The sequence below is a fragment of the Bombina bombina genome, unplaced genomic scaffold (assembly GCF_027579735.1).
Source record: "Bombina bombina isolate aBomBom1 unplaced genomic scaffold, aBomBom1.pri scaffold_510, whole genome shotgun sequence".
NCBI lineage: Eukaryota > Metazoa > Chordata > Amphibia > Anura > Bombinatoridae > Bombina > Bombina bombina.
The window spans coordinates 48213-72318 of record NW_026512755.1 but is presented as its reverse complement, the minus strand read 5'-3'; positions in this window follow the sequence as shown (position 1 = coordinate 72318).

The window sequence follows — 24106 nt, the reverse complement described above, 5'->3', positions numbered from 1 at the left end:
AACACAGCTAAGGCAGCTGTTTATACCACAATTTGACTCCATCAAAAAGGACCTGTCAAATATCACATCAAGGTTAGACTTGATCTCAACAGAGGTTAAACAGTTTGCTACTAGAATTTCTGAGGCAGAAACTAGAATTTCAGACCTAGAGGATTTAGTCAATACACAAGAAAATACCTTGCAAAAACAGGAAGATAAAATTAGTAACCTACAAAATCGCCTGGAGGATCTAGAAGATCGCTCCAGGAGTAATAATATCAGAATTGTCAGATAACCTGATACCCCAGAATATGATGATTTATTACACTTTACATCTACTGTCCTTCCACAAGCTCTAGGCTTTCCTTCACAACAACTTCCTCTATCAATAGAGAGAGCCCATAGAATAGGCCCCAGGAGGCTTAATCAAGATGGTACAGCTAGAAATAGAATATGTATATTCAAACTTCTTAGATTCCAAGATAAAATCCAAATGCTTAAACTTTTTAAGAAAATTGAAACATTCACTATAGCGAATAAGAAAATCCTGTTGTTTCAGGATTTCTCAAATGAAACTCCCCTCAAAAGAAAAAATATGGCCCCTTTTTGCACTCAAATGATTAATAAAGGGGAGAATGCTCATATGCTTTATCCTGCAAGAATTATAATAATGAAGGAAGGCAATAGGATAACCCTTAATTCTGTAGAAGAAGCGCAGACGTATATATCTGAAAGCTCTTAATGTTATTTTTAAGTTTCCCTCTTTTTCCTCTTACCTCCTTTTTTTTTTTCTCTCTCTCCTCCTCTCCCCTCCCCCCTCCCTCCCCCCGCCCTGTGGTCGACTGTAGTCTGCCCTATCATGCAAACTTGCTTTAAAAATCTAAATATTCTTATATAGATAGTTAACTCCACAAGATCAAGTTTAGCTGAAGAATTTAAACTCCTTTCTTGGAACGTAGGAGGGATAACTTCACCAATAAAACGTAAATCAGTTATTCAAAGACTAGGCAAACTAAACCCAAGTATTGTTTTTCTCCAAGAAACTCATCTTAAAGATACTGAAATACCCAAATTAAAATCTAAATGGGTAGGTGAAGTCATAGCCTCCCCTTGCTTAACCAGAAAAAGTGGAGTTGCAATCTTAATCAATAAAAAACTTTCATGTAAGATTTTGAACATAGAAAAAGATCCAGAGGCAAGGTTTATATTACTTCAAATCCTAATCCAGGATACAAAATTAATTTTATGTAATATATACGCTCCAAATAAGTTCTCGCCTAAATTTTGGAGGCTAATTCAGACTAAATTATTTTCCTATATTAATCAGAATGTTATAGTTGGGGGTGATTTTAATATGTCCTTATGTACTGAACTCGACAGATTTGATACCAAAAATAAAAAAGAATATGACCGACAAGCTAAATACTTTAGATCTTTTTGCCATAAGATGAAACTGACTGATATTTGGAGAATAAATAACCCTGATACTCGGACTTTTACATGTGAATCCAAAACTTATAAAACATTTTCAAGGATTGATCATATCCTAGTCTCTGAATCGTTATCCATCCTTATGATAGATAGTGATGTCGCGAACGACGAACGCGAACTTCCTCAAAAGTTCGCGAACCGGCGAACTGGGCGAACCGCCATAGACTTCAATAGGCAGGCGAATTTTAAAACCCACAGGGACTCTTTCTGGCCACAAAAGTGATGGAAAAGTTGTTTGAAGGGGACTAACACCTGGACTGTGGCATGCCGGAGGGGGATCCATGGCAAACTCCCATGGAAAATTACATAGTTGATGAAGAGTCTGGTTTTAATCCATAAAGGGCATAAATCACCTAACATTCCTAAATTGTTTGGAATAACGTGCTTTAAAACATCAGGTATGATGTTGTATCGTTCAGGTAGTGTAAGGGTTTTTTTTTTTTTTTAAATGTACTCTACTGTTTTTGCAGATATGACTTGCACTGGTGTGACACTGTGCCCTGGCAGGACCTGGAACGCACACATGTGAGGGAAACTGACTGCTATTATTTCACAGTAAAAAAAGGTTTGTTTTTTTTAAATGTATGTACACTACTGTTTTAGTAGATATGACTTGCACTGGTGTGACACTGTGCCCTGGCAGGACCTGGAGCGCACACGTGTGAGGGAAACTGACTGCTATTATTTCACAATAAAAAAGGTTGTTGTTTTTTTAAATGTATGTACACTACTGTTTTAGCAGATATGACTTGCACTGGTGTGACACTGTGCCCTGGCAGGACCTGGAACGCACACGTGTGAGGGAAACTGACTGCTATTATTTCACAGTAAAAAAAGTTTTTTGTTTTTTTTAAATGTATGTACACTACTGTTTTAGTAGATATGACTTGCACCAATGTGACACTGTGCCCTGGCAGGACCTGGAGCGTACACGTGTGAGGGAAACTGACTGCTATTATTTCACAATAAAAAAGGTTTTTTTTTTTAAATTTATGTACACTACTGTTTTAGCAGATATTACTTGCACTGGTGTGACACTGTGCCCTGGCAGGACCTGGAATGCACACGTGTGAAGGAAACTGACTGTTATTATTTCACAGTAAAAAAAAGTTTTTTTTTATTTTTTAAATGTTCACTACTGTTTTAGCAGATATGACTTGCACTGGTGTCACACTGTGCCCTGGCAGGACCTGAAACGCACACGTGTGAAGGAAACTGACTGCTATTATTTCAAATTAAAAAAAGTTTTTTTTTTTTTAAATGTACACTACTGTTTTAGCAGATATGACTTGCACTGGTGTCACACTGTGCCCTGGCAGGACCTGAAACGCACACGTGTGAAGGAAACTGACTGCTATTATTTCAAATTAAAAAAAGTTTTTTTTTTTTTAAATGTACACTACTGTTTTAGCAGATATGACTTGCACTGGTGTCACACTGTGCCCTGGCAGGACCTGAAACGCACACGTGTGAAGGAAACTGACTGCTATTATTTCAAATTAAAAAAAGTTTTTGTTTTTTTTAAATGTACACTACTGTTACACCAGATATGAGTGGTGGCACTGGGCAAGTGGGCACAGTATACGCTGTGAGCCTGAGCTGGCAGGCAGGCTGCAATTAGATTACACAGGGAAAAAAAAAGCAGACTGATGTTCTAGCCCTAAAAAGGGCTTTTTGGGGTGCTGTCCTTGCAGCAGAGATCAGATGAGTCCTTCAGGACTGTAGTGGACACTGAATACACTAGCCTAGCTATTGATTTCCCTATTAAATCAGCAGCAGCTACACTGTCCCTCCTCTCACTAAGAAAGCAGGCTCCGAATGAATCTAAAATGGATGCTGCCTAGGAGGTGGGAGGGTCTGGGAGGGAGTGTCTGCTGCTGATTGGCTGGAATGTGTCTTGTGACTGTGAGCTACAGGGTCAAAGTTTACTCAATGATGACGAATAGGGGGCGGATCGAACATCGCATATGTTCGCCGTCGGCTGTGAACGCGAACATGCTATGTTCACTGCAAACTATTCGCGGCAGAACTGTTTGCGACATCACTAATGATAGACCCACGGGTCAACGATATCGTTATATCAGACCATGCTAGTATCTCAGTTCTATTCCCTTCACTGACTCAAAATAAGAATAAAAATCAAATTCTGTATTTTCCTAGATATCTCTACAATAATTCTAGGTTTTCCTTATGGCTTAAACAAACATGGAGAGACTATTGTGTTAACAGCATATCTTATTATAATAGAATAGAAATATTTTGGGAAGCCGCAAAGGCAGTCTTAAGAGGTGAGATCAAAGCTTATATGTGTGCCAAAAAAAAGAAAGCAGTTGCTCAAGAAGTTTCTCTCGCCAATCAAGTTAAAAATGCATATAAAAGATATAATAATGCTCAAAATGACCTTAATTGGAAAAAATATATTAAAGCTAGACAGGAAAGGGATATTGTAATAAAGCAAAAAACTCAAGAGGAAGAAGTAAAAAATAGCCTCTATTATAAAAGTTTCCATGGCTGCTCTGCCAAATTTTTGGCTAAGATGACCAGAAATAGGAAAAAGAAAAACTATATATTGACCATAAGAGAAGGTAATAATAGATATTCAAACCCCCAAGAAATTAGTAACTTCTTTCATTCATATTATCAGCAACTATACACAAGGACAGAAACTGATCTCTAAAAATTTTACAGCAGCTAATATTTCTTTAATTCTCAATCCTGCGTCATATAGACCTATTTCTGTTCTCAATACAGATTATAAGATCTTAACTTCAATTATAGCATCTAGACTCTCAATCTCTTTTGATAAGATAATTCACCCTGACCAAACAGGTTTTATGAGCACCAGAAATTCGTCTAAAAATATCCACAAAGTTTTAACCTGTATAGACTTTTTCTCTAATGCCGGCAAAAGTGAACGGATCCAATTTAATCAGGATATAGCTATAGTTAGTCTGGATGCCGAAAAAGCCTTCAATGCGATTACATGGAACCATTTATTCAGAGCTCTTGAAGAATTTGGTTTTAAAAATCAATTTATACGATTTATATATAATATTTATAGAAACCCAATTTCATACCTTCTTGTTAATTGTAATGTTTCTGCACCCTTGACTCTAGGTAGAGGCACAAGACAAGGCTGTCCGCTATCGCCCTTCTTATTCAATATTGCTTTAGAATTGTTAGCGATTTGGCTCAGAGATACAATTAAAGGCATTAAATTCGGATCTCAAAATCTAAAACTTCTCATCTATGCGGACGATCTACTGATATTTCTAGAAGATGTAGCACAGGAAATTCCTAATGTTCTGAAAAGTCTCAATATTTTTAGCTCTTTTTCTGGCTATAAAATTAATTCTAAAAAAAGTGAACTAATGTGGAATAAAAAAGATAGCTGTACAAAGCCCAATCGTCCTTTTAAAATCTCGGAAACGTTTAAATATTTGGGTATCCATATACATGCTAATCCAAAGCTATGGTACAAGTTAAATATACCTCCCCTTATCCATAAAATCAAAATTGATCTTGAAAACTGGGTCTCGCTGCCTATTTCATTGTCTGCCCGTGTAAGTATTATCAAGACAATCATATTTCCACGCCTACTATATCCTTTACAGAATTTACCATTATTTATTTCTACAGCAGATCAGCGGAAATTATATTCGATATTTTCCAGATTTATCTGGAAGAATAAAAAACCACGCATTGCTCTTAGGAAACTAATGCATTCTCGTGATTCAGCTGGACTAGCTCTACCTAATATTCAACTATATAATATTGCTTGTTTAGCTAAAATCGCTATAGACTGGTTAGCAGACACAAATGTTTTTTCTTGCTCAATCATGGAAAGCTATATGATATACCCTTTCTCTATTAAAGCTAGTCTACATTGTACGCAGAAGGATCTACCTTATAATATCAAATTTTGCACCCTTTTAGGAGTAGACTATTCCTTTTCCGAATTTCTCCCGATAATTGGCACGGTAGATTTTTCTCCAGAACACAGTCAGGCCGTATTTAAAAGATGGGCCGATAAAGGACTTATAAATATGTATCAAATTTTTCATAATGAGGGTTATATTTGCACATTTGAGTCTCTTGCTATCCAGTTTGGTTTACCCAGAAAGGACATGTTTGCTTATTTTCAGTTAAGGCACTATTTTAGTAGTCATACCTGGGAACCCAATCAGTGTCTAGCATGGTCTGAAATTAAAAAATGTATTCTGAAATTCAGAGCAGGACTACCCTCAATTTCTCTTATGTATGATATTATGCTTAATAAACAGAGCCTACTTTTTCTTAACAATATTTCTGCTTTATGGTCACGGGATTGTCCAAACTTGGAAGACCGAGAAATAAAACTAAGTTGTAGCCTAGTAAATAAATGTCGAATTCCATCAAGCTGGAAAGAATCACATTTCAAAATTATAAATAGGTCTTATTTAACACCATTGAGATTGTCAAAAATGTATGTTCTGCAACCTGCCAATTGTCCTCATTGTTCGTACCCTAAAGCAGATATATTACATATGTTCTATTAATGTCCCAGATTGAGACAACTCTGGGAAAAATTATCTTTCTGGCTAAAAAAGTATTATGGTATCAATATATTGTTGAAACCAGAAAATATTACCCTTCTCAAAATCCAACTTACAGATTCTCCTTTGAGACTAAAGACTCTGGTATCAATTATCTTGTCAATCAGACATCTTATAGTAAAAAATTGGAAATCAAAATCTGTCCCCTCCTTCTCAATGGTTATTCAGGAAATACAAAATCAAATAATTTTTGAATCTTTCCATCTAAAGTCTGCCAAGGAAAAAAAAAAATTTTTTTATTCTAGATTGGTTACCTATAATCAAATCTTACTCACTTCATATTCAAAAACGAATATTATCCCCGTTTCTAAGTTCAGACAGTTTTGCAGAATTAGTATCATCATCATGGATCTCCTGCTATAGAGAATCGAATGAATAAGATCAAAACTAGGCTGCGGTGATAGGGGCTAGGGAGTAGGGATGGAATGGGGGGGGCATTTTCCCTTTTTTTTCCTTTTTTTTTTCTTTCTCTTTCCCCCTTCTTACTTTTTGTTGTTACTGTGAAAAACTTTAATAAAAAATTTTAGTCAACTTTATGTTTAGATACTAACAAATGACGGAAGGAAGATTTAAATCTGTCAAATTCTTATTAGTTTATATGTACTATAAATTATGTAATTGTGCCCTGCGTGGCAGATTTTATGTGATCCGTATGATTCTTATTTCTCTTGTTGGCTTATACAATTAAATAAATAAATAATAAAAAAAAAAAGACCAGTCTAATCACTTGCCGTGCTGGACTCCTGATCTCCCAGGAAACTTACAACAAATAAACAGTGGGGCGCACCAGCTGATAAAACATAGCTTTCATTTCGCCAAAGTAATTAAAATGGCAACACAAAACATATCAATACAGGGTGTTTTTATCAGCCTGTGCACTCCACTGTTTAAAACTTTTGGTAGTACGTTTTGTAGTGGAATTTGCTGTACTCACTATGCCCAGATTTTTCAGTCCTAGAGTGCCGCTTCTATAAGTGGTCTGGCCCAGTCCACTTATAGAAGCGGCACTCTAGGACTGAAAGTTCTGGGCATAGTGAGTACAGCAAATTCCACTGCAAAACGTACTACTATAACCAGACCGTCTGGGGTTGGATGGTGTTTTCCCACGCTGCTTTTTACCACACCATGTGAATGATCCAGTACTGGAGTAATGATCTTGTAGTTGCTGCCGCCACCGGTACTCTTAGGGGTCAATATGGTGCTTGAGTTTTTGTGCACTGTTCAGTACAGGAGACCTGGTGACTAGGGGTTCGCTAGTCTGAGGTGTTCACTCTTCTGAATACCAGCAGAGTCTGGGGAACCCGGGTTGGGGCCGGCTGCGCCCTACACAGCAGTGTGCCCTAGGCGGCTGCCTAGTTTGTCTAGTGGGAGCACCGGCTCTGAGCAGGGGTACAGCAACACTGTGGTGGCCATCATGAAAATTCCACCACCATATATTTTAAAAGCAAAGCCATACACATTCGCTTGGGGTACATAGATGGATCAGGCATGAAGCTGGCTCCCCTGTAGCAGCCTCACTAGTGATTGCAAGGACAGATGGTCCACTAAGAGGTGTAGGCCTGGGTTCAATTAAACCTCTGTGTCCTCTACAGTTATGCCCTTGCTGGTACTGTTATTCTACTACATTGTTTAATAACATTCTTTTGTCTTTAGATTTCCATCAGTTAGCGTAACTTTAAGTCAATTGCAAATGTAATACATTTTTAATCAACATTGGAAGATTTTACAAATGGATCAAATTTTAAGATTAATTATAGGTGAAATACTTCAAATTGACTATAGGAGGACAAATAATCTAAAAGATCTATTAACAAGAAGTAAACTAAGAATAGTTAAAACCAGGCCTGCCGTTTCTCCAATAAATGTGGTAATTGTAATGATTGTAAATACATCCCAAAAACCACATACATTGTGGACAGATTTAATCACAAACTTTTCATTAGAAAGTAGATAAGCTGCACTACAGAAGCAGTGATATATGTATTAACATACACATGTGACAAAAACTACATAGGGATGAACTCTAGAAAACTGAGGACCAAACTCACAGAAATAAAAATGGCAACAGAGATAAGGAGGATGGGAAAAAAGTGTAGCAGAATTTTTTTTTTTTTAATATCACAATTCTGATGACAGAAATTTAAAATGCATGGGCATTAAAAAATCATCTTCTAATCTAAATAAGGATTATACAGTAACGGAACAATGTGACTAACATCAAATGAAATTACTCACAAATAGCAGAAACATAAAACAATTTTTACATTCTTGTGAGACATATTTGATCGACACATAGACAAGGACTAGTTTTTGTTCCACAATAACAAACCAATCACATGGTTTCCTTTAACCAATTACAAATAGGAGGCGGTATTCAATGACATCACACACACTTTAAAGATCCACGACAACAGCGGCCCGTGACCTTTGAAAAAGCCTTTTCTGGTAAAATGTGTCAGGGAATTGGGGAAAGGATTTGGGAGACCTTAAAGCGAAAGTGAAGTCATAATTAGACATTCATGATTAAGACAGAGCATACAATATTAAACAACTTTCCAATTTACATCTATTATTTAATTTGCTTCCTTCTCTTGCTATCCTTTGCTTAAAGGTTTATCTAGGTAAGCTCAGGAGCGGAAAATAACCTAGGTTCTAGCTGCTGATTGGTGGCTGTATATAAATATATATATACCAATTGTCATTGGCTCACTATGTCCGACATGATACGCTGTAGTGAAGACATCGCTGAATGCCGACAGCATACAATGCTTGTGCAATGCCGCCCCCAGAAGATTTGCGGCTGCTAGCAGGGGGTGTCAATCAGTCGGATCGTATAGGATCTGGTGGATTGCAGACTGCACCCTCAGAGGCAGTGGACCAGTTGCTTCATAAATGCTGTTTCCAGCGAGCTTGAAGGAGCTTGATAATTCGGCCCCTATGTGTTCAGTTAGAAACCAGTAGTGCATTGCTGCTTCCTCAACAAATGATACCAAGAGAATGAAACAAAATTTGATAATAGAAGTAAACTAGAAGGTTGTCTAAAATAGCATGTTCTAGCTAAATCATGAAAGAAAATTCTTGGGTTTCAGGTCCCTTTAATTTTTGAGGGGAATGTTATAGCTACACTATATTCTATTATTATGTGTGAGCACACTGCAACACTCTCTTTTGAAACATGTCGCACATTATGCGCACTATCTATATATTTTATAATATGGTACATTAGTCTGTTCAACTGTGAAGCAACATAGCATTAAGCTTTAGGGGTCAATTTATCAAAGTGTCAATCTCAGTGCATTTGCCGGCGTCAATACGCTTGCCAGACATCGCTGACGTGGATCTGAATACAATACCCTTATTTATCAAAAAAGCCGTCAAAAACACGCGTGTCAAGTCCTGTGCGAAGAGAATCGGACTATTATTAACTTGTCATCGATGTTGCGGTTATTCTAGTTTTTCCCAACTTTATACCATTTCATTACTGTCCATGAAGCAAGCACATTTCTCTAAAGCTAATCTTTTATTTTTCAACTGTTAATGTCCAAGAAATAACTACATTTATACGTCAACAAACAATATCTCATAGAAAGATATTTATATATTTATTTGTTATACAAAAAAATCTGTTATATGATACTTTCACATCATATATAAGAAAACAAAGTGTTCAGGACGCAGTTGGTAGTCAGCTGGAGTCACTTGTATAGAGACAAGGTGTGGATGTTTAAAGCAGTCAGTCATGTGCTTTAGGTGCTGCATACGAACATTAAACAATTTTCAGGAAGGAGGGGTAAATCTTGCTCTCACCACGTACTCGCCTGATCGGTACCGCCACCGCCGCATCACAGGAAGACCGGTCGAGCTGTATCCTCCACACCTTCGAAGAACTCTGTAGCTGAGAACCAGGCTCAGACTTCAGCACATCAGACACGTTCAGCACGTCCGTGACGTATGTCCCACTGCTCATCCAATCCAAAGAGGACTCCAATACCAGGTAAAGGGAACTGAAAAAAGGCTGAGAATCCATCTCTCAATCCACTGCTATGCAGACAGGCTTACTCAAAAGGGAAACGTCAGTAGAAGAATAAAGGGAGCGAGTAGCCAGACGTCTTAAATTAAAAGTACCAAATTTTAATGGTCAAGTTTAAAAGCTTTAACAGGATTCAATAGAATGGTCTAAAATGGTTTTGGCCAATGGCCTTAATCTTAGACTGTCTAAGATTAAGGCCATTGGCCGAAACATGTTAGACCATTCTATTGAATCCTGTTAAAGCTTTTAAACTTGACTATTAAAATTTGGAACTTTTAATTTAAGACGTCTGGCTACTCGCTCCCTTTATTCTTATATATATATATATATATATATATATATATATATATATTTGTGTGTGTTATGTCAGAAATCTTTTGCAAACATATTTACATGTCCCTAAATTCCTTTTTTGTTCCAAAGTGTAAATTTATTATTATTCTGAGCAGGAATATTTGCAAATATAACATGTAATCAGGGTATCATATGTATTTATTTGCAATCAATTGATATTTTAAGAGCTGGGCCAGTTTTCTCTCTGTACTTGTGTAACCCCTCCTGATTGCAATCTAGTTTTAAAAACCACCCCTTCACAGGTGTTATAAAATGGCCTGGCATAAAAAATGACATTTCTTACTGAAAAAGAAATTCAATAGAAGGAAGAAATACCCTGAAAATAGCATGACAGTAAAGAGGTGATTTTAATTTCTGCTGTATCTGAATCATGACAGTTTAATGTTAGGTGGGCTATCCATTTGAGCTATCAGCTTAAAAATATATTGAATCGAACATCAATTCAAATTTTAAAAACCTTGTCTAAAATATTACACTATGTGTCCTAATGTCAGCATCAATGTTTATCTTTAATTCTAAATTCACATATAAATACTTTCAAAGTATAATACACAATGTAACAAATGGCACTTACAAGTTCTGATGAGTGATCAATGACACAAGTATCGAGGAATTTGATTCGTTAGTGATAGTTTAAAATGTATATTTGAATCAGATTGGCTGATATCATAAATCATGTGAATATGCATATTCCAATCAAAAGTGGTTGAAAAATTCACTAGTGTGTGGGTTGTTTAGGAGTTTGCGAAAAGTGTTGTGTCAAAATTGGTGCAAAGTGGAGAGTGGGTGTTGTATTACATGGCTTAAACATGGTGCACATAGATTTTTCCCAAAAAATAAAAAGGAAGTTAGCTATATTATGTTTTGCTTTATTTCATTTTTATCTCTATATCTATTAGTGAGATAAGTTTGGGGCAAAACTTTTAAAAAAATTTGTAGAAATTATTTTTTCCTCCTGCTTTGTAATGAGAGACAAATTTGTAGCATAATCCATAAGTAGTAATGTATTTTTCATTTTTATCCCTATATCTACCAGTGCACCAAATGTGTAGCAATAATATTGTTTGATTTAGAAAGGGTATACAATTTTAATAGAGTTTCTAATTTACTTTTATTATGTAATCTACAGAGGCGTAACTAGAAACCACAGGGCCCAGGTACAAGAATCTAAGAAGGCCCCCCCCATATCTTTTTTTAATTTTTTTATTTAACATTTAACACAGAAAAAAATGTGAATCAGATTACATGTCTGCAAAAGGAGGTACCTTGTGAGATGGTCTGAGCCCCTATTACTGTATATAGTGACACTGTTTAACCCACCAGTACTGTATATAGTGAGTCAGTGACACAGTCTGTAATCTGCCGGTGAGATGGCTGGCCTGACCCTACCCACCCCAGTACTTTATAAAGTGACCACAGTAGTCTGTGACATAGTCCAGCCCCCCCATACTCTATATAGTGGTACTGTATAGTGACACTGTTTACCCCCTCCCCCATGCTGTAGTAACAAGGCCAGTAATTTGCTGGTTCCACAAACATACACACACATACATACATAAATACACACACAGTCACATACATACATACACACACACACACATAAACACCAATGGGTAAAACAGAAAGACTAACCCCCGTAGTCAGAGACACTAGTGAAGCATCATGTCACACTCACATGATATCAGTGCAGGCAGCTGCAGGTCAACATTTTTTTTAAGCTGGGCCCCCACCCTTGGGGGGCCCATTGCAATTGTGACCTCTGCACCCCCTGTATTTTCGCCCCTGGTAATATACTTCCTTCTCTTGCAGCATCAAACATAAGCTTTCTGTGTTTTCAGACTCCCATTGAGTTCCATGGCATCCGCGACCTTAATGGTGGGGGATTGAAAACTAGGTACGCTGCATCAGAGTAGACGCAAACATACCTGTTAAATGTTTGATAAACTGGGAAAAGTGTCAAAAAGAGTCGGATGTAAATTTGAAACATCTCTAATGATGCAAGCATCGATCTGCATCAAATTGAGATCGCAGGATCGTATTTTACGTCACAAATTTCAACATTTGCCTATCTTGATGCTTTGGTAACTATGGCAGATCAATCTCGCAACAAATATGACGCAGAATTCAAGCGTATTATCAGTTGACGCTTTAATAAATTGACCCCTTAGCATGAATATGGGTTAGGATAATCAGCTCAATACTTTATATAAGGTTACAGACTTTCCTTAATGAGAATTTATAATGTACATGGCTATAAAGATTATTTCTTTTTTTCCCCCATTTTTTTAATACATCAATAAGTGTAAAGTTTTACATAACACTTTACTACTATGCAGAATCTCAAACAAGTGTTATTAATTTTATCGGTTTAAGGAAAATGTATTTTTTTTCTTTTCCTTAATAATATGGTAATTATTTTTTTTTATTCTATTAAACATTTTTTTTTCTTAATAATAAACTGTTGTAAGGGTTTGTTATTTACATATCTAAATTACCATTATATTTTAAAAAACAAACTAGACATGTGATAACAAAGATCATTAGTATATACCAGGCTGAATTTTTAGAAGAGATATTTCAACAAATGACAAACTGGGAGAAAAATGCTGGCATAACGACCATGTTTACCTTAGGTGTGATTTATTTATTTATTTTTAGTCACAAATATTACTCAAATCAATGTAATGTATTATAATTTTGATTCTCTTAATGTGGGTTTGATTTTTGGAATGTTTTCCTTTAGGAACTACGGTCTTAAAGTGTAATCAGGTCAAGTCCTGTTACTAGAGAAAACATGCTGCCAAGGGCAATGAGGAGGAAGTATACTCTTCTAATACAATGTTTGCTTCTAAACAAGAATCAGGGAGTGACCTCTGAACCTTAAATTAACTCCAACATTACACAGTAGAATGTTTAATTCAATCATGTCATGTTGATGCAAGTAATGTATTAAAACATATTTTGCTTACAGGAAGATGGGCAATGTTCTCCTGTTGGTGGTGGAAAGGTATAAATGCTTAAAAAACATGTACGCTTCTTGAAAGACATTAAACAGGCTTTTTATTGCTTGATATTGTTGTTTTATCATGTCAAAAATATAAAGAAAATAACATTTTGTATTTTCTTATTGTTTCCCTATGTCATCTCTCATTCTCAGTTTACTCTGCCTTTATATCAGACTTATTTCCTTTCTCCCTTACCTACTGTGTCCATCCCATCTCCTTTAGATTGTAAGCTTGAGAGCCTCTCTACCTGTAGGCCATTTTGTATTTAAAGTGAACTACTACTGATTGTGCTCAAGGGCAGGGCATTCCTCTCCTTCTGTATAACTCAATTATTGCACCCACAACTGTCATGTACCCCAATATTGTACTTGTTTGTGTATGAAATGTATCCCTGTAAAGTTTTATTTTTTGGATAGTGCTGCGTAATCTGCTGGCGCTTTATAAATAACTGATAGTAATAAATAATAATAAGAAGAATAATGTCAGCACATACTATGGGTTAGATGACAAGTGAGGTGCAAACAATTTTGCGAGGGTTTTCATGATTATTTGCTCTCTGTTTTAATTGCGCTGATATTGCAAGTTGAGTAAATTGTGATTGCACTATCGCAATCACTATTTATGCTAGAATCCTTACTGCGATCTCAGAGCTGTGGTTAACTGTTTTCCTAAACTAAAAAGTGTCACAAAACACATAAAAAAATAGATTACAAAGTACATTTGCACTCATAATAACACTGTCTAATAAAAAATGTTAAAAAAAATATTGCATTAAAAAGTTAAAAGGGCTCAAAGATATGAGATCTTGGATGTTAGAAAAAAAAAGCAGGCAAAGGCTTTAACATTGATATACATACACATACAGTATGTCTAATGATGTTTATTTATGTATATATATATATATATATATATATATATATATATATATATTGTGATGAGAGCAGGATGTGATGTCACTAGTTTGGGGACGGGGCTTAGGTCCGGTAGTCTGTGTGCCAGTTAGTTAGTACAATCAACCTGACCAGATGTGTATTGCTATGCTCGGTAATAAAATAGAGTTGTACCATCATTTCTGTGTCCTGCATATGTCCTGCATCTCATGACATGGTGTCAGAAGTTCTGGACTGTGCTTCTGTTCCTGATCGATTGCAATGTCAAAGTTTACCCCACCTGAGCCTTTTGACTTCTCTCAGCCTGCAGCTTGGCCCACATGGCGTCAGCGGTTTCAGCGCTTCAGGATTGCTTCCAAACTGAACAAGGAGAGTGGTGAAGTACAAGTTATTTCTCTTTTATACTCTATGGGGAAAGATGTGGAGCCAGTGTTCAATGCTTTTACTTTCCAAGAAGGGGAAGAATTTAATTTTGATATAGTTATGGATAAACTCAGTGCCCACTTTGTGCCCAAAAGAAATGTGATTCATGAGAGAGCTTGTTTTCACAAACGTAATCAGCGTGTGGGAGAATCTGTGGAGTCATTTGTGCGCAGCCTGTATGAACTAGCTCAATTCTGTGAGATTGGTGTTGCTAAAGAAGAGCAAATCAGAGACAGAATAGTTATTGGAATTGCAGATGCTGAAGTCTCACTGAAGCTGCAGTTAGAGCCTGATTTAACATTAGATGGGCTATTAGGATGGCCCGCAAGAGTGAACTGGTGAAAAAGCAAAGTACTGATCTGAGGTCTGAGAGTATTGTGGATAAAGTGCAACAGTCTAGGAAAACTGATAGTGAAAGGCACAGTGTGAGCGGTAGATCTAAAGTACTGGAAAGGCCTAGAAGTGGATGGGCGCAACATGCCCGATGCACACGGTGCTACCGGGCTCATGATCAGAGTGCTATATGCCCGGCCAGAGATAAAAGATGCAGAAAATGTAACAGAATAGGCCATTTTGAAGTGGTGTGTAAAACTGAATACATTAAGGAGATGCAGGTGGACAGTGACCAGGAGGGTCAGGAAGTGTCTTTTGTGGGGTCCGTTGTGGAACGGACAAGCTCAGAGGAAGATTGGAAAGTTACTTTTACTGTAATGGGAGCCAAAGTTGATTTTAAGATTGACACAGGAGCAGATATCACTGTAATGTCTTTTGCTGAATTTATGAAACTGCCTCGACAGCCCCAGCTGGCCAAGGTTACTACAAATGTCCATAGTCCTGGTGGCCGCATTGATTGTGTGGGGAAATTTCTTGCCAGCTGTTAGTACAAACAAAGGAAGTTCACCATGTGGGTGCATGTGATCCGAGGTCAGTGTGTTAACAATTTATTGAGTAGAAAAGCAGCCTGTGACTTGGGCCTCGTGGCCAGAGTGAATGAGATTTCCGAAGATATGCTTGGCGAGTTGGGCCTACTGAACTGCAAACCTGTCCGTATAGCACTTAAAAGTGACACAGTCCCATACAGTATTTTTACACCCCATAGAATTCCGTTCCCGCTCATGCCCCAAGTGGAGAAAGAGCTTATGCGCATGAAGTCTATGGGGGTTATTGAAGAGGTTGTTGAAGCGACTGATTGGTGTGCCCCCATTGTTCCAGTTGCAAAGAAAAACGGAAAGGTGCGCATCTGTGTGGACCTGAAAAGGTTGAATGAGGCGGTGAAGAGAGAGAGATTTGTGCTGCTGACATTAGAAGATATAGCTCCAAAGTTGGCTGGGGCTAAGTTCTTTTCCACATTAGACGCTTCTAGCGGCTTTTGGCAGATCCCCCTGGATCCAAAGTGCCGCAAACTCACTACCTTTATCACACCAGTAGGTCGGTTCTGCTTCTGCAGACTCCCCTTTGGGATATCCTCCGCTCCTGAAATCTTTCAAAGGGAAATGAGTTCTCTCCTGAGTAACCACGTGGGCACGGCAGTCGTCACGTGGGCACGGCAGTCGTCATGGACAACATTCTAGTGTATGGGTCTACGGTGGAGGAGCATGATCAGCGTTTAAGTTGTGTACTACAGGCTATCAAAGAGTCTGGGCTGAAGCTGAATAAAGAAAAATGTAATTTCAGGAAAACTGAATTATGTTACTTTGGGCATATCATCAATGGGGATGGCATCAAGCCAGACCCTGAGAAAATTTGTGCTATTGAACAGATGAAAAGTCCTTCTGATGTACATGAGCTGAGACAGATATTGGGCCTTGTAAATTACGTGGGCAAGTTTCTTCCAGATTTATCTACAGTTTTACACCCTATCACAGAGTTGCTTAAGAAAGACGTTGCCTGGGTCTGGGGACCTTCAAAAGAAAAAGCTTTCCTGCATGCCAAGTCCCTGCTGGGGTCTGCCCCAGTGCTGGGGTTCTATGACCCTTCAAAAAAGACTGTGGTTAGTGCCGATGCAAGCAGTTATGGGTTGGGGACTGCACTCCTGCAGCTGAATGAAAATAAACTACAGCCCATCGCCTACTGTTCCCGCACACTGACGGCTGCGGAGTCAAAATACGCTCAAATTGAGAAAGAGTGCCTGGCTGCAGTTTGGGCCTGTGAGCGCTTTCAGCGTTATCTAGTGGGTTTGGAGAAATTTAGTCTGGAAACTGACCACAAACCGCTAGTCCCTCTAATCAACTCCTATGACAAAACACCCTTGAGATGCAAGAGACTTTTAATGAGTCTTCTCAGGTTCAATGTTCAGGCAGTGCATGTGCCGGGGAAACAACTGGTTGTGGCGGATACACTATCCAGGCTCCCGCTGGCTGCTGCTGAAGAATCCTCCACAGAATCTGAGGTGAAAGTGTATGTTGATTCAGTTCTGGCCTCTAAGTCCATTTCTTCAAGGAAACTGGAGGAAATAAAGAGAGAGACATATTTGGACACAGATCTGCAAGAGGTTATAAGGTACATAAAAGAAGGCTGGCCCAAGAGCCGGGCAGCCTGGATGTCTTTAAGTGCTTACCAGCCAGAGAGGTCGCAGCTCACGGAGCTGGAGGGGTTGGTGCTGTTGCAAGACCGCATTGTAATTCCTGTCAGCATGAGGAAGGAGATGTTAAACAGGATTCACGATGGCCACTTAGGCATTACAAAGTGCAGAGAAAGGGCAGCTACAGCTGTGTGCTGGCCTGGGATCAGCTCCGACATTGCAAATCACGTGTCTAAATGTGCCTTTTGCCGGGAACGCCAGCCTACTCAGAGAAGGGAGCCCTTGAATTCTACTCCGCTGCCTGCGGGGCCGTGGCAGAAAATAGCTGCTGATTTGTGTGAACTGTACGGGAAAAAGTTCCTTGTTGTGATCGACTACTATTCCAGGTATTTGGAGATTGCACCCCTGAATGATATCACAAGTCAGGCCGTTATCATTAGCCTGAAGAGCTTGTTCGCCCGCTGGGGCATTCCAATGGAGCTAGTGAGTGATAATGGTATGCAGTTCGCTTCTACAGAGTTCAGTGCTTTCAGCAGGGAGTATGATTTTGTACATTCCACGTCAAGTCCACATTATCCGCAGGCCAACGGAATGGCTGAAAGGGCAGTTCAAACAACAAAATTAATTCTAAAGCAATCTGAGCCGTACCTAGCCCTCTTGTCATACAGGGCGACGCCCATTCAAGCCACCGGGTTTAGCCCGGCACAGCTGATGCTAGGAGGCCAGATTCGCACCACTTTACCCTCAGTGGGTGTCTTCAAGCCATCTGGCCCTGTTCCTCGGGACAAAGTCCTTAGGAGGGATGAAGAGGCCAAAAAGGGTTATCGTTTCTTCTACGACAGGAGACATTCTGTCAGGCCCTTACAGGAACTGAAAGCGGGCCAAAGTGTCAGAATTAAACTGGATGATGAGAAGAAATGGAAGATGCTTGCTACGGTAGTTGGCCGCTCTCCAGAACCAAGGTCTTATACAGTCCTTACGGAGGGAGGGATGGTTACACGCCGTAACGAAGACATCTTCAGTCTGTACCTGAGAGTCTGGAACTGGATGCCTCAGTACCACCGCCGGTGGGATCCCCTGTTCTAAGAGAGGTGCCTTCCCCTCAGCAAGACCACAACGGGGATATATCTTTGCCTCCAGCGGACTCTTGTTCACCACCTTCTGTATCAGAGGACAGTTCATGCAAAGTTACATCAAGCGGAAGAGTGGTGAAACTTCTGGCCTGATATAGGGACTGACTTTAGCTAGAACAGTGACCGGAAGTATGGGCAGAATAATCCCATGGTCACTGTGGACTAGGGTAGTCTACCCCGATGTCCAAGTCAGGATGTAATTTATGTGTTAATATTTTCTGAACCTATTTGTTTATATATTGTTCAAAAAAATGTTGTTGTATACTCTGTTCGTATACCTTGTTATATTCAAATGTATGCTTCGCCTTTAAAAAAAATGGGAAGATGTGATGAGAGCAGGATGTGATGTCACTAGTTTGGGGGCGGGGCTTAGGTCCGGTAGTCTGTGTGGCAGTTAGTTAGTACAATCAACCTGACCAGATGCTATGCTCGGTAATAAAATAGAGTTGTACCATCATTGCTGTGTCCTGCATATGTCCTGCATCTCATGACATATATGTTATGGGTAAAATCAGAAATCCCGGTAATCCTAGGATTACCCGGGTAAAGCTGACATTATAGTCTTGGAAAAGGCCCAATACAGGGCCGAAACGCGTTGACAACTTATGGTGAGCTTCTTTTCAATCATTCAAATTTGTTTAAAACATTACTGTGCTATGTTGTTATTGCTTTTCATCTACAGGAATTGAGGATTTATTATCTGAAAAGACACATTGGACAACTTCGGACCTCCATCAAACCAATTCTAACTAAGGAATTCACTAAGATACTTTCACACACTATTAAACCTCAGTATTTGGTTAACCATGGGATTATAATAATTTTTCCACAACCATACTCATTTTTTCTTCATTTTTATTTTTATTTTTATATTTTTTTATTTTTTCACACTTGTTAAGATTATAACATTTTTCACACATTCACCACACCATTTTTTTAGGTTGTACACATCACATATACCTGACTTTTTTGCATATATTTTTTCACATAATTTGTCACACACATTTTTTTCACATAATTTGTCACACATTTTTTACACAGTTTTTGGTTAGTGGCCACTTTTTTCTTTATATTTTTTCTTATCATCGTTCTTTTGGATTCCACCACCCTCCAGGTGACACATATTCAATCAATTCTAATGAACTATTTTTTCACCATTGCAGTATTAATCAACTGATTTCCTTCTATTTACAATATTGTTGCTATGTTTTGATAAGGTTTGATCAATCCTTTAACAGTCTGTACTGTATATATTGCATTGTATATTTATTGTACATCTTTATCATTGCTTTTATTATTATATTGTCTGATACATTGTTTTTATATTGTTTGATACATTGTTTTTATACTTAGCATTTTTTGTGAACATTAAATGTGATTTTATATATTTTATATATACTTTTTTATATATATTTTGTTATAGATATTTTTAATAGGGTTTCATTTGGTAAATCATACTCATAGGTTAGTATATTCCTTTAGCATATATCTATTCTGTAAAGCTGACATTACCCAAGCGGCTCTGGGTAAAGCTTGAAGTAATATAATTCCCCCATCTACACTATATTTTTTGCCTCTGCCTAGGAAGTTGAAGGAAGGCGCCCCGCCGATCCCCTGACATCCACCCCAAGTAAACCTTGGGGAATGGGGTTTACTAGAGGGCGAACTAGGCAGAGACAAAAAAGATAGTGAAGATGTGTGAATTACAATGCATTGTAAATATGTTAAATATGGTGACTCAATGCCTTTTGTGAATATTTATTGTTACATCGGGCTTTACCCACAGCCACTTGGGTAATGTCAGCTTTACTCGGGTAATGCTAGGATTACCCAATTTCTGACTTTACCCGCAGCATATATATATGTCTATATATGTGTTCATATGTATTTATGTATTTATATGTGTAGATATGTATTTACAGACATATATGCACATATAAAAACATTAATATGTGTGTACACATACATAGACATATACATATGTGCATTGGAGCCTTTTCCCATTAAGTAGATGAAAACATGTAAAAGCATATTTATGCAATATTTATATTTAAAGTGATGGTAAATGTAACTATACTTGAGTTTATATTTTGGAAGTATTACTCAATATAAGCACAGTGATGCTTTTGTTTTTTTTTGAATACACGTTTTTTCTTACAAAATCTTCATTTATAAATGTGCTCCGTTACCTGCTCCCCGACTGCCTCCCTGTGAGAATTTCAGAAATCTCTATTTGATTGACAGGTGCATCATCCAATCGGGACTGCACCATACGCTCTATGTAAATCTGTTATTAGCACAATCCCATGCTCAGAGTTTTAAATGCATCAGCAGAACTTCAACTGCGCAAGTGCAGTTGCAGCCACGATCTTGCCGCTGCTTATAGTAAACAGTGAATTTCCCTGTCAGTAGCAATTTACTGTTTACAGCAGCACAGAAGATAGTGCTAAAGAATTACCCCATGGGCCGCCACCCCCTCCCCAAACATGCTTATAATCCAAGTATCTTGCAAACAAAAGTGCTTTTACTCACCACTAGTGCGCCTTTCTCACCACTGCTGTAAACAGTGACAGGGAAATTCACTGTTTACTATAAGCAGCGGCGAGATCATGGCTGCAACTGCACTTGCGCAGTTGAAGTTCTGCTGATGCCATTTAATACTCTGAGCACGGGAGCGTGCTAAAAACAGATTTACATAGGGCATATGGTGCAGTCCCGATTGGATGATGCACCTGTCAATCAAATAAAGATTTCTGAAATTTTCACAGGGAGGCAGTCGAGGAGCAGGTAACGGAGCATATTTATAAACGAAGATTTTGTAAGAAAAAACGTGTATTTAAAAAAAAAAAAAAAAGCTTCACTGTGCTTATATTGAGTAATACTTCCAAAATATAAACTCAAGTATAGTTACATTTACCATCACTTTAATAAAGGTTTTAACTATGTATTTACTGTAAATATTTCACATTCCAATGTTCTGCACATAGCAGAATATGTTCTATGTATTTCTAAATAGATAGTCATATATATATATATATATATATATATATATATATATATATATACAGTATATATATATATATATATATATATATATATATATATATATATATATATATATATATATTTATCAATATAAAACCATATTTAGCTATACCTATAAATACTTTATATATATATATAAGTAGAACATATTTGGTTATGTAAAGAACATTGGAATATGAAATATTCATATCTTCATGGCAGGTTTGTGCTAATGAGAATATGTCATGGTGTTTGCACGAGAGAGTGGCTGTTAGTTTTTTTTCAACTTTTTTTCTCTATTGACTTCTATGGGGGAATGCGAAAACACAATTGTGATTTTTGAATTTCGATTTTAAGTTACCACTGGAGAAAAAATTGTTTACTTTCAACTGTTCAACTATAAGCGCAATCAGACTAGCGCAAAAATGAAATCCTAGCGGAGGTCTCTCTATAGCGAAATGTAAAATACCGCTCTACTTGTAAACTAGCCAAATATTGTAAAGGAGTGGTTTATTTTGGAGCATCCATACAAAGTAACAAACATTCAATGAACTTACCAAGTCTTTGTTGGATGTATTTGTCTATCACACTGTTACATTTAATCAGTGTTCAGTTGGGTTTTCATTAAACCTTTAAAGACTGAGATCATTTGTATATCAAGACTTGAAAAAAAAAGGCAGCTTTTACATTTTGCAGCTTGCCTTTTTATTTATGTAGGTTTTGAGGGTGACATATAAATGAATATAGAAGGAGCATATAGTTTGATTTATTATTTAGTGCTTTGTTTATTTGATCTATTGCATTATACACTATTTAAAAATTAAACACAAAAGAAGATAAGTTAAACTAAAATTATAAAGCCTAAACAAAAACTGATGACAGTACATTACCTAAAATATACAAAATAAACATACCTCTAACAAACGATTCCAGTACGTGAGTAGAAGGATTATTGCTATTAATGAGATACCTTATTCTTTTGCAAAAGAGAGTTCGGATATAGGCTCCCGAATAATTTAAAAGGTATTCTTTATTCCATAATAATTAAAAACATAGTGAAGACATCAGCATTGTTGGCCGTAATCATAGATCTAAACCTCCTTGTCAGAGGTATGCTTTTAAAGGGGGCATTAGCCCCTCCCAATAAAACTTAATTAAAAAGACAAAAAGAAAAACTTTTTGTACAAAACGCTCAACTAGTATGTATACACAATTATAAAGAAGTTTCAAAAAGAATATTTATATAAAATTGCTTTGATATAGAGAAGTTAATAAATATTTGAAAAATCATAGGCCTAGATTTGGAGTTTGGCGGTAAAAGGGCTGTTAACGCTCCGCGGGCTTTTTTCTGGCCGCACCATAAAATTAACTCTGGTATCGAGAGTTCAAACAAATGCTGCGTTAGGCTCCAAAAAAGGAGCGTAGAGCATTTTTACCGCAAATGCAACTCTCGATACCAGAGTTGCTTACGGACGCGGCCAGCCTCAAAAACGTGCTCGTGCACGATTCCCCCATAGGAAACAATGGGGCTGTTTGAGCTGAAAAAAAACCTAACACCTGCAAAAAAGCAGCGTTCAGCTCCTAACGCAGCCCCATTGTTTCCTATGGGGAAACACTTCCTACGTCTGCACCTAACACCCTAACATGTACCCCGAGTCTAAACACCCCTAACCTTACACTTATTAACCCCTAATCTGCCGCCCCCGCTATCGCTGACCCCTGCATATTTTTTTAACCCCTAATCTGCCGCTCCGTAAACCGCCGCAACCTACGTTATCCCTATGTACCCCTAATCTGCTGCCCTAACATCGCCGACCCCTATATTATATTTATTAACCCCTAATCTGCCCCCCTCAACGTCGCCGACACCTGCCTACACTTATTAACCCCTAATCTGCCGAGCGGACCTGAGCGCTACTATAATAAAGTTATTAACCCCTAACCCGCCTCACTAACCCTATCATAAATAGTATTAACCCCTAATCTGCCGAGCGGACCTGAGCGCTACTATAATAAATGTATTAACCCCTAACCCGCCTCACTAACCCTATCATAAATAGTATTAACCCCTAATCTGCCCTCCCTAACATCGCCGACACCTACCTTCAATTATTAACCCCTAATCTTCCGAGCAGAGCTCACCGCTATTCTAATAAATGTATTAACCCCTAACGCTAAGTCTAACCCTAACACTAACACCCCCATAACTTAAATATAATTTACATCTAACGAAATTAATTAACTCTTATTAAATAAATTATTCCTATTTAAAGCTAAATACTTACCTGTAAAATAAATCCTAATATAGCTACAATATAAATTAAAATTACATTGTAGCTATTTTAGGATTAATATTTATTTTACAGGCAACTTTGTAATTATTTTACCAGGTACAATAGCTATTAAATAGTTAAGAACTATTTAATAGTTACCTAGTTAAAATAATAACAAATTTACCTGTAAAATAAATCCTAACCTAAGATATAATTAAACCTAACACTACCCTATCAATAAAATAATTAAATAAACTACCTACAATTAACCTAACACTACACTATCAATAAATTAATTAAACACAATTGCTACAAATAAATACAATTAAATAAACTAGCTAAAGTACAAAAAATAAAAAAGAACTAAGTTACAAAAAATAAAAAAATA